The 12,359-nt window shown below is 30.6% G+C and overlaps 1 protein-coding gene across 1 annotated transcript in view; it reads right to left on the bottom strand.

Annotated features, from left to right (window-relative positions):
* The window catches only part of MFS17 (Major Facilitator Superfamily Transporter 17), a 47,260-nt gene extending 37,757 nt beyond the window's left edge, over positions 1 to 9,503 (bottom strand). The window contains exon 1 of the mRNA XM_065514705.1: positions 9,159 to 9,503. The gene's annotated coding sequence lies outside the window, so the exon portion shown is untranslated. The remainder of the gene's footprint in view (positions 1 to 9,158) is intronic.
* Between the last annotated feature and the right edge of the window lie 2,856 nt (positions 9,504 to 12,359).

Raw genomic sequence — 12,359 nt, 5'->3', positions numbered from 1 at the left:
AGGTGTCAAATTTGACAGTTCAAAAACACTAAAATCAGCTTTTTTTGAAATTGTTTCGATAGAAAGAGAAAACAAATGTGCGGTTTAATACAGACAGTGCGTTAAAACAAACAACTATATAAATAAGCACAAAACCAAACCAGTTGAAATTGTTTCGAGCGGAAGAGATAAATATATTTTTTTTGCCGTGTCGCTTCTGTATACTTTGTGCTTCTGAAGCTGAAGTCGACTCTAAATATAAAACTAGCTGAACATGGCGTAATGATTATAAGGTGTATGAGTTACGGCAACAAATACAACAATACAAAAACAAATAACTTTTATAGTGTCAAAAACAACTGACATAATGTATACAAACTACAGCAAAAAAATTTTGACAAGATTAAAGTTGTAAACAAACTCGAGCAAAAAAATAATCAGCTGTTTGATTAATGTCACCTTGTATATCATTACACCATGTAGCCAGGGTTGTCAGATTTTTTTTACCTCCATCGCGAAAAGCTAAACGAAAAATCGCCAAATATCCCCAAAATAATTTCTTTGAGTTTTTTATTGTAAAATACATACATACATACTAATTTTATGTATTATAGTCAATTTATTTCGGTTTAAATCTAGTGCATTAGTTATTTATATTAAGTTGATATCAAAAGTATACATTGTATTAGAATTAAACTTTTTTAACATTTTATCTGTAGGCTGAAATGAATTGCAACAAAATTTATTAACATTCATATAACTTACTATTCTTATCAATGAATCTAAAAGTTCATATTGAAATTCTCTTTCTACGCAAGCGTTGCTGGTTGGTAAAATTAACATATTAAGAACTGCCAATGCTAAGTCTTTAAAGTGAAATGTTCCACCTGCATCTCAATAATTGTAAACTTGTGGCCAAAAATCTAAAAAATTTTTGTTGGAATTTCACCTTTAGAGATCTGAGCCCAATTGATATATGCTAATTTTGACCATTGCAATTCATGTTCCCCAGCAGATATTTTTGGATTGAAAAATAAAGTTAATGAATTTTGAACTACCGAAAATTTACTTTCATTTCAATATTGAAAATTCATTATATACTTTAAAAAGAGTTATATTTTCTGGTAACCGTTTAAGCATTTCTTTTAAAAGCTTATTAAGTACAAAAAACTATTTTCTTTTTAAATTTCTACATCATATTCCTCCATTTTTATATTTTGTAATTTCATTTCAAGTTCTGTGCGAAAATAGATAGATTCCTGATTCCAAAGAATCCGTCGAACCAATAGTCAATTTTAGTGAGCATATTAAGTTATCAATATTTCCATTATTATTTAAAAATGACGGCTTAAACATTTTAGAAGAAAAAATTAATATCGTTGAAACTATTTGATCATGTATGCTTCTTGAATCCATATGATCAGATTATTATAAATGATTAATTTTATTAACTATTGGGTTAATAAATATCAAAAAAAAATATTTCAAGAAAAACAAATACATAATTTGTTAAAAAATCGCCAACTAGTCTGGTCGCCAAAAGCAATGAAAAATCGCCGTTTGGCGAGAAATCGCCACATCTGGCAGCCCTGCAAGTAGCTGAAGTTGTTTTTAACTCGTTTAACAACAGCATCAGCTGTTCTTCGCCGAGTAAAAAAGTTCGTCACAAAGTAAAAATGTTTAAGTTACAAGATATTGGTAGAGATTTTGCAATTATTGAACAGTTATCTATAAAATAAGTACCAAAATATCGTAATTATGATATTAATCTTATCTTTTCCATTTTTCCACAACAAACAACTTTCTTTCTTTAGATGTCCCGGTTACTTTTATTGTTTACGTTTTTTGGATTTTTTTTAATTTTGTATGTCAGCTGTTCAGCGTTGCCACTTGTCTGTTTTTTGTTGTATATTGTATGAAAACATTTTCTACATTTGCGGTGGCACCCAGTTAAAGTCGGTTCAATTTAAAACATACTTTAATTTTGACTATGGTTGCAAATTAATAAAAAGCAGGTTTTTATTTTAAAGTTGTTTTTAAAAAGAACCGACTTTATGATTATGAGCCATTATAATTAAAACTGTGTTAATGAAATTGATTTATTCAATAATACTTTAATTTTTTAGTGATAAATTAATAATTTTGTATACATTATTGTTCAAAAACAAAAATTTCACAAACTAAAAACTGAAATTATAATTTAATGACAGCTAACAATTGTAAACAAATAAGGAATGTTGACAGTTTAACGAATAAGGCGAATTCAAAGATAAAAGTCAGCTGATCTCGCGATGTCACCTTATTAGATTCGCCTTGCCAAAGGCGAATTTATCTACCAGGTGGTGTCGACAGCACAGCTGATTAATGTTTACATTAGTTGTTTAGATTTTTAATCTGTCAAATTCACTAGTGATTGTTGCGGCGAAAACTATAACGTAAAAGAAACAAAAACAACAGGCAGATTTTGACAGCTCAAACAACAAAAACAAATTGCAAGTGCTTTTTATAAATGTACTTGTTCGACACCACCTGTAGTGCGATTCACTAACTTTTAACGAACCAACATAAATAATCGCTTGCAGTAGGTAAGGTTAGGTTCAAGGTGCATTTAATAAGGTGCCATAGGCAGCACAGCTGATTATAGAAATAGCACGCACAAATGTCAAACTACATATATAAAAAATATTCGCCCGTACGCCCGTATGTCAAACTCTATATATAAAAAATAAGTGAATTCGCCTGTATTTATTTCAATTCGCCACTGCTGTCACCTTGTTAAATACGCCTTGGTTAGGTTCCATTGGCAGCCACTCTTCAAGCAGCTCAATTGGGTCCATTCAAAACTGATCCCATTGTGATACCCAAGGGGTAAACAGTAGGGTACTTATTATACATCCGTTGTCTCCAGGCTAAACCAACCAGATTCTCTGATGTAGGAGTAGATTCGTCTAAGACTCATCCTTGAAAGCTCATCTAAGCATGAGAGGAATGGAATTCCGAGAATACGTTCCCTCAGGTTCATTAGAGCCGGGCATTGGCAGAATAGGTGGGACACCGTCTCCTCCTCTTCTTCATTATGACAGCTATTACAGTAGTTATTGCATCGTAGGCCCAATCTTCTAGCATGTGTCCCAATTATACAGTGTCCTGTAATATTAGCCGTATTTGCTCACGACGAAATTCCATAAGTAGATTCGTTCTGCTGGCATCATATACGGGCCAAGTAGACCTCGTTATAACACAAGAAGACTCGTTTGTCCACCTGCTTTGTGCAGACCCATATAGTATCTGATGTACAGCTACTAGATTGCCTAGTGTGAAAGGGGTCTAACTTCCGCCTGAAGAGCCGTACAGCCTGAAGTAGGATTTAATCCAGCGAAATGCAATGAGCTCTCAAATGAGCTCTCTTGTTTTTATTTTCACATGTACGCAAGCACACACATTGTATAAAAACAGTCAGTCTCGCATGAGCATTGATAGAAGCAGGTTGTGTTACGCTTTTATGTTTGTTTATTTCATTATTTCAGCTATTTGTTTTTGTTTTTGCCAGAGAATAATTCTCAACTCATACAACTACAATATCTAAAAACTGTAGTGGTGTGAGTTTGCATTTCGCTGATTTAATCCCAAAGTTATCTATAAAGAAACCTCCACCGACCCTACTGCCCCTTTTTGAGCCATCAGTATAAACTCTTATGACATAGTCAGGGGGTCCGCTCTGGCATAAATCCCTATTCGGGATTCTAATATGAAAATGCCTATCGAAAAAAGGTTTTGCGATGCAGTAATCGACATTACTATGTAAGTGTCCATAGTAGTTCAGTATCCTAGAGTGCCCTAGGTCTCTACCAGACCACGAACAACCAGCATTCAGTCTCACAGCAGAGTTGAGAGCCATTTGTATTACCATCAAATCAACTGGTAACCAGTTTAGAATAGTAAAAAGAGCCTTAGAGGGGGTAGACCTTATAGCGCCTGTAATCAGTATAGCGATAGTCCTAAGAACTCGTTCAACGACCTTCAGGTGAGTAGAATTATCCAAGGCGTGCCACCATACCAACACTCCATAGAACAAGATGGGTATCGCTTGCAGTAACGATAGTGTAATTTATCTTTAACGATTGTTTACAGCTATATTTATACCATTCACCATGAGTGGCAAGGGTATATATAAGTGTGTCATTCCGTTTGTAATTTCTACATTTTTCATTTGCGACCCCATAAAGTATATATATTCTGGATCGTTATAGATAGCGGAGTCGATATAGCCATGTCCGTCTGTATGTTGAAATCAACTTTCCAAATCCCCTAAATAACTTACAAACATGATTGATACATCAAAATCTACAGAATTCTTCCGGCTCGGTTGCTATTTAAAATCGAGAAAATAGACCATGTTTTAAATTTATACTAAAATATTATTTTTTAAAAATTTTAAAAAAAATCTGATTTTTTTTTTGTTAAATTTAAATTTTTTTGTTTTTTTAATTTTTTTCCCAATTTTTTTTTTAAATTTTTTAAAAATAACATTTTTTTAATTTATTAGCGAAATTTTTTTTTTTTAGAAATTGTATAAATAAATATTTTTTTAAATTAATAAGTGAAAAAAAAAATTTGTGATAAAAAATATTTTAATTTCAATCTAAGTCTTAAAATGATTATGAAAAAAGTCGCAATTTATGATTAACCCAGATATGCCGACTGTACTACATGTAGTTCTTTTTTACAGGATACGCGTTTATCAAAATACCATTTTTTTTGTTCACATACTTAGTACTTACCAATACCTCATGGAAGATTGATCGCATTATATTTTGCTACTATTTTTGAGTTATTGAATTTTTAATTTGTGATATTTTCATAATGCCCATATTCAGTCATTATGGACATATCTCGTTTGTACGGAAAGTAAAATTTTGTACATTTACAAGTGAAGAACTACTATATTTTTTTGGAAATTATATTTGTATATGTTTCATTATTGCGTTTTAGTTTTGTTGTTGTGATCCCAATGTCCTATATATAGGACAACTTAAAAAAACACTTTTTTTCAATAAAGTTTTTTATTTCTCATTTGCGTCGACAATAAAAGTACTTTTAAAATTATGAAGCTCAAGCAATCGGCATATCCGGGTTAAAACGATAAAACTAGTATTTTTACACAATTTAAAACTTTTAACCGATTTCCCATTTGTGCTAAAGAACAAATAAACATCAAACCATACTAAGTTTATTTTTTAAGTGCCGGCCTAATGTATATTTCTCACTCACTGCCACTGATCAATAATAACTATGTATTTATAACTGATTTGTTTGTAATTGTTTAACTTTTTACTTGGACATAGTTGATAAGAATGAAGGCTATTGAAAAAACTGTTAATCATCGTATCAAAAAAAACACCAGACATGGAAAATTGGAATTTTTAAACATGGAAGGTTTTTTAGTTACTGTTGATACACATGTAAGTGATGTTCTAAGCCTATAAATCACTTTTTTAAATTGAAATTGGCTGGTTATCGGTATAAACCGCATTATCGAGAACGAATTGTATGTATTCCCACAATAGCCGGTTTTACCGCACGGTGGTTTCAAATGTGTCCAAGGTAGAGATTAATTCAGGGAAATTGTTTTATTGATAAATAATCAATAATTATGCACATTTCTCTCAAACAAGTTACGTTTGAAATACAATACTTTTTTATTGATGAATAATTATGAAATGCTTTTGGGTTACAAAAGTTTGATTCACAACTTTGTCTGTAACTATGGAATAAAATGCACAAAATTAATAAATCGAATTTTAAATAAAAATATATTTTACGTGCTATACAAAATCTCAATATTTTTGTATTTTAAATGAAATTTTTTTATTATAAGTTTTTAACTTACTACTATAGAACTTATGTTCCATCAAACATGAAAAATAGCCCAATTTTAGACCTTTTTTAAAAAAATATTTGCCACTTTAAAAGAGAAGACAACGGAATATGTAATCAAATTGGATGGTTGAAATTTCACATGATGATGTAAAATTTTATATAGTTTTAGCCAATGCCAGTAATTATTTCGACAACGATTTTAAATAATCTTTATCGAGGGTTTAACATTTTACAAAATTTTGATATGATAACAATAATTTTAGGAGATACATACGATTTTAGAGGTTTAGTCTACTTTTACAATGCAGAAATTGAAAGGCAGACATTTTTCTCATTCTCTTTTGAATTAACCTAAACCTGTGTAATACACACTCTACCTCTTGAACCTCTCGCCCAGAAACTTCATCTGTCTGCCTTTCAATTTCTACATTGTAAAAGGGGACTTAGGGATGTAAATGAGTTTCAACAACTGAATTATAATAGATTTTAATAAATATGGCTCGATTTATGCGTAACGCTTAATGGCGTGTGAATAGAATGGCATGTTTGTTCGTTAAGATTTTTTATGAATATTTAAAAATTCAAAATTACTGCATAAACTAGCAAGCAAAATAAATATGTCGTATGTTTATCGTGAGACCATTGCGTTTTCTATGTTAAAAATTACAATAGTAAAGAATTGTACATCCCTGGTAACAGCAAGCTTCCCAATAATCATTTCGGCTGAAATTCCAGTCATACATTCAAATTTCAAGGCTTAAAATACAATTGTATTACATTTTATTTCAATAGCATTCTCCAGTAGAAAGAAAACATGAATGCAAGTAAAACATTACACTTTCAAACCAGTTGAATTAATGCCTTGAATTACAAGGCAATTCACATATAAATAATACATTAATTCAAGCATTTCAATGTAGTTTAATTCAATCATTTAAATATTGTACAATTCAAGTAAAAAATAATCAGATTCAATTCAAAATTAACTTTAAGTTTTGATTTGATTTTTAAGAATATAATAGAAGAATTTATAACCGTACTTTTAAACGATGTATATATTGCAGATATCGGTTCAAAAATCATAGAAATATAACTATATATTTATTGTGGACCAAGGCTTTAAATTGTGAAATATTGAAAATAACTTCAGGAAGTTAATCACAAAATTTTAACTTTGTGGAGGACCTGCGTGGAACACTAAGGAACTTGCAAAGTTATCCAAAACATAAAAAAACTCATAAATTTTTGTTTAAATTTTATTAATATATTGATTAGATTTGTAACTTTTATAACATTTTCTATTACAAGTCTATTTTATGGTATTTAACGAAACAGTATTATAATGCGTTTGTGCAGATGTTTGTAACGCCCAAAAATATTGGTCTAACACCCACCTTAAAGTATACCGATCGACTTAGAATCACTTTCTGAGTCGATTAAACGATGTCCGTCCGTCTGGCTGGCTGGTCGGCTGGCTGGCTGTCCATGTAAACCTTGTGCGCAGAGTACAGGTCGCAATTTTTAAGATATTTCGATCAAATTTGGTACACATTATTTTTTCGGTCCAAGGATCAAGCCTATTGAAACTGGCTGAAATCGGTCCATTATTTCACTACCAATATTTCATTTAAAACCAGGAGCAATCATAAGGATTGGTGTGGGCCAGAAAATATAAAAAAGTGGCAAAATGTGTTGTGGACGGACGAAACGACCATTAATTTAATTGGTAGTGATGATAAGATATGGGTTAGACGTCCAAAAAATGGCAAAAACCAAAAACGTTTAAACATGCCAAAAAAAAAAATGGCCTCTAATAAAATATGGTATTTGAGGTCACTTATATATATTTTTTTTAGGATTTTAGTGAGATCTTCTGAAAAAATCTTTTAAAAAAAGAATATAATTTAATTTTCCTTTTAAACGTTTTTTTCTTTAGTTTTAATAGAACTTGACTTGGAAAAAATTCTCTCGCTGATTGTAGATGTGCGAGAAGTCGAAAGTAAGACATGATAAAGAATATCCAATTTCTCAGTTATTTTTTTTAGTTTTTTCTAAGCATGTAGAATACTCCATAATACCATTGGAGTCCTTTTTGAATATTTTTAGATTTTGAATACCTACTTTTAATTGTTTTATTTAGTTCTTATAAAAGACTCGTTTCACTAATGTCTTCAGTTACGCCAATCCTCCAACTCATTATGACAAAATTCGTCATAGAACATTCTAGAAAATTTCGACTAATCGACACAAATTAATCGGTTTATTTGTTATTTGAAAATCGTCAATATAAAATTATTCAAACTGTAAACCAACCAAAATTAATCGGTTAAGCGATTAACGGTTAAGTTATTAAATACCCTAGTCGATACTATACATATTTATCAAAATAAACGATAACATTTTTTTCTGCAGAATGTAAACATTGACTTTCGATAAAATCTTAGCCTCTATATTTTTAAAATTATTAACAATTTAAAACTTTTGGCCATTATAAAACATCAGACGGTTCACTAAATTTTAATTTCAAAAATTAAATGTTTTTTAATTGTCGCTTACGATAGTTTGGCACTGTTTACTCCATATATTCTGGATCATTTGTATAACGATGTCCGTACGTTAATTGAACTCAAGTTCCTGAATGATGTTTTACGAAAATTTATGAGCTACATATAAACACCAACAATTTATTTTATATACAAAGAAAAAACTTTTCACGAACTTTTCTGTTCACCCATTCATCCCATTTTTGATCTGGACGTGTTTAAATTATTAATTATAATAAAATCGATTGTTGTTATGGTGATTTTAATATATACATAACTTTAAGAAGATACAACTTCATAGTGTATATCAAATGAAAGCTTGAAAGGTTATCCATTTTATATATTTATATTGACACGATTTCAAGGATAATGGAACTTTTTTGGAAAACCCCAGTATAAAAAAGTATAATTTATGATTTTGTCTTAATGGAATAATTAATGTAGTCATGTTTTACATCATGCTAAAGATATTTCACAAGCCTTTTAAATGTTACATATGTATTTATGTATTACACTTTCAAAATTAGTAAAAAAAAAAATATTTTCAAGAAATTTAACATTTTGGGAGAAAAAAATCCTGGATAGGACTTTTTAATCACTTGAAAATCTGGCAGCATTTTCTGTTTTAGACGTTCTTCATCGTGCCGGTTTATAACAGTGACATATGCTCTTTGCCGAGCAACTAAAGCGTTCACTAGGTCAGACTACATAAAGTAAAGCATTTATTTATTTACTATTATTGGCAAAAATACTCACATTTACATTTAATCATATTTTATATTATGGTGTTTTTGCACTTCCCGTTAGAGTAACGAATAGTATTTTGTCATGTTTTGATTACAAAAAGTTTTTTTTCTTGCTGTAAAATGCACTTTGCTTAATGTTTTTATTTCACTATAAGGCACTCAGTTTTTAAGCGAAATTTACAATTGTTTTGTTTAACTCTAAATCATATCTCCGAATAAACAATGCGGAAGTTAACTTATACCACAAAATATTCGTACAATATATGTACATACATATATATGAAGAATTTATTTAAGATGGTGTCGATTCCACAAGAAACACAATTACAAAAACTACTTGCAATTGTTTTTTGTTTGCTGTTTGAGCTCTCAAAGTCTGTCTGTTGTTTTTGTTTATTTTACGTTTATTGTAGTTTTCCCCCAACAATTACTAGTAAATTTGACAGCTCAAGAAACTAAACAATTGTAGAAACAAATAATCCATGTCGACACCACCTAATCGTAAATTCGCCTTGTGTATATATACACAAAAATTCATGCAGTCCAGTGAACCAAGTCGACCGACTAAAAATCGGCGACGAGTCGCCGCTGCTTAATTTTATATATTCACGATGATGCACAGTGGCACAGAATCGTTTGTCATGGGCCAAAATTCTGTAACTTTTGAATTGTTGGACATATTTTAGAATTTTTTTGATGGAGAGATATTTGCTTGAATTTTTCTCCACTTTTAACAAATAAATTAAGATCATCGAAAACGTTGACATTTTTGACCGCTCTCTATTAGTTTAAGAGTTACAGAAATTTAAAGTCAGTGGCCCATAATCCTAGTCAAACACTAAAGTCGGTTCTTTTTAGAAACAACTTTAAAATAAAAACCTGCTTTTAATTATTTTGCAACTATAGTCAAAATTAAAGTATGTTTTAAATTGAATCGACTACTGGGTTCCACCGCAAATGTAGAAAATGTTTTCATACAATATACAACAAAATACAGACAAGTGGCAACGCTGAACAGCTGACATACAAAATTTAAAAAAAAAAAAGGTAAACAATAAAAGTAACCGGGACATCTAAAGAAAGTCGTTTGTTGTGGAAAAATATAAGATTAATATTACGATATTTTGGTACTAATTTTATTGATAACTGTTCAATAATTGCAAAATCTCTGCCAATATCTTGTAACTTAAACATTTTTTACTTTCTGCCGAACTTTTTTACTTGGTGAAGAACAGCTGATGCTGTTGTTAAACGAGTTAATAACAGCTTCAGCTAGTTTTATATTTAAAGTCGACTTCAACGTCAGAAGTATACTTTAACTTGTCTATGATAGACCTAAAGTCCACTCTTGAGTAAAGTCGAGTTTAATTCTCTTAAAGTATTCTTTATTTCTGACTATGATTATGGGCCAATTTATATAATAGTAAATTTCTCATATATTTGAAAAATAATCTGTTCATAATGGGTATCGCTTCAAAATACCTTTAATATGATATATAATATGATACTGTTTATCAACCAAAAATTCCTTTTTGAATACAGAAAAAGTTATTGAATAAATCAATCTCATTTGCACAGTTTTAATTTGTTTTTACTGTTAATAACTTCTTGCATGTATTGGCGGCCGGACCACAACTGTAATACTTAAAGCTAGGTACTCTGTTCAAAATTTCGTGCGAAATGCTGTCAAACATATAAAATATTTGGAATGAAATATTAGCGAAATAATTTCGCAAAAGCAGTACTCTGTTCTTTTTGTTAAAAATATGTGAAATACATCTGGCAACCTTATATTTCCACACGAAATAACATAAGCTGCACTTATTTCGCACGAAATTAAAACCAACAGCTGATCATGTTTTTGCATATAAAATTTTTCGCACGCAACAACCATCATTTTTCGCAAATATGAACAGAGTACTAACCAAAGTAAATTAATAAAGTAGCGACAGTACTACAACAAATACAACATTTACAAAAACCACAATCAATTTTGTTTTTGGTTTAAGGTCTGAGCTGTCAAAGTTGCCTGTTGTTGTTTTTGTTTTTGGGCTTGTTGTATTTTTCGCCACAACAACCAGAAGTGAATTGACAGATTAGACCAAAGTAAAAAAAATAGTCAGCTGTTCTACTGAGTCTACTTTATTAATTTACTTTGGTACTAACCTTAAAAATAACAACTTTAATAATTAACAAGTAAGAGTGCTATATTCGGCTATGCCGAATCTTATATACCCTTCACCTTTGTTGTGGATGCATTCTTATTTTTTATAATTAGTATATACATATGTATGTATCTACATTGCCCACTTTCAGCGTACAGCATCCTAAATTTATCAAGAACACAAAAAACAACAACAACGCCAAACGAAACAGAACACCAAAAGAAAAAACAAAAACAAAATACGCAAGGCAATGAAACCAACACACATCCAAACATACGTTTAATTGTATAAAAAACAACCACAACGCCAAAAGAAACAAAACACAAAAAAAACAAAAAAACGCAAAGCATGCACACCCAAACATACGATTTGTTGTTTTTTTGTCAAAAAAACCAACACACAACCAAACTAAACTTTAGTTGTATAAAAAACAACAACAACGCCAAAAGAAACAAAACACAAAAAAAAACCAAATACACAAAGCTTGCACATCCATGCATACGTTTTGTTGTTTTTTTGTCAAAGCATGCAATACATTGTGTTTTTTGATGAAATTTTCAGAGGTTGTCTCGGATTTTTGCTCATATCTCCGTTATTTATGGACGGATTTTGCTGATTTTAAATAGCAAAATTCTCGAAAGTATGTCTGACAGAATTGTTGAAGATTTGGATCCCGGAGATATCTGGGGCCTTCAGAAAATTGATTTCAACAGACAGACAGACAGACAGACGGACAGACAGACAGACAGACGGACATGGCTTAATCGACTCCGCTATCTATAAGGATCCAGAATATATATACTTTATAGGGTCGGAAATGAAAAATGTAGAAATTACAAACGGAATGACAAACTTATATATACCCTTCTCACGAAGCTGAAGGGTATAAAAACTACATTGACATATACAGAAATTTGGATTATATGCGGTACAAAGTTGTTGAAAATGAAAAGCCTAGTACTCTGTTCATATTTGCGAAAAATCATGGTTTTTTTCTAGGGTTCTATAAGTCGATTGTTCGAACAATCGACTATTTCCTGAAAAAG

Source organism: Calliphora vicina, chromosome X, assembly GCF_958450345.1.
Source record: "Calliphora vicina chromosome X, idCalVici1.1, whole genome shotgun sequence".
NCBI classification, from domain to species: Eukaryota; Metazoa; Arthropoda; class Insecta; order Diptera; family Calliphoridae; genus Calliphora; species Calliphora vicina.
Note: the sequence above shows the minus strand (reverse complement) of the source record. Positions and strands in the feature narration are given on the sequence as shown.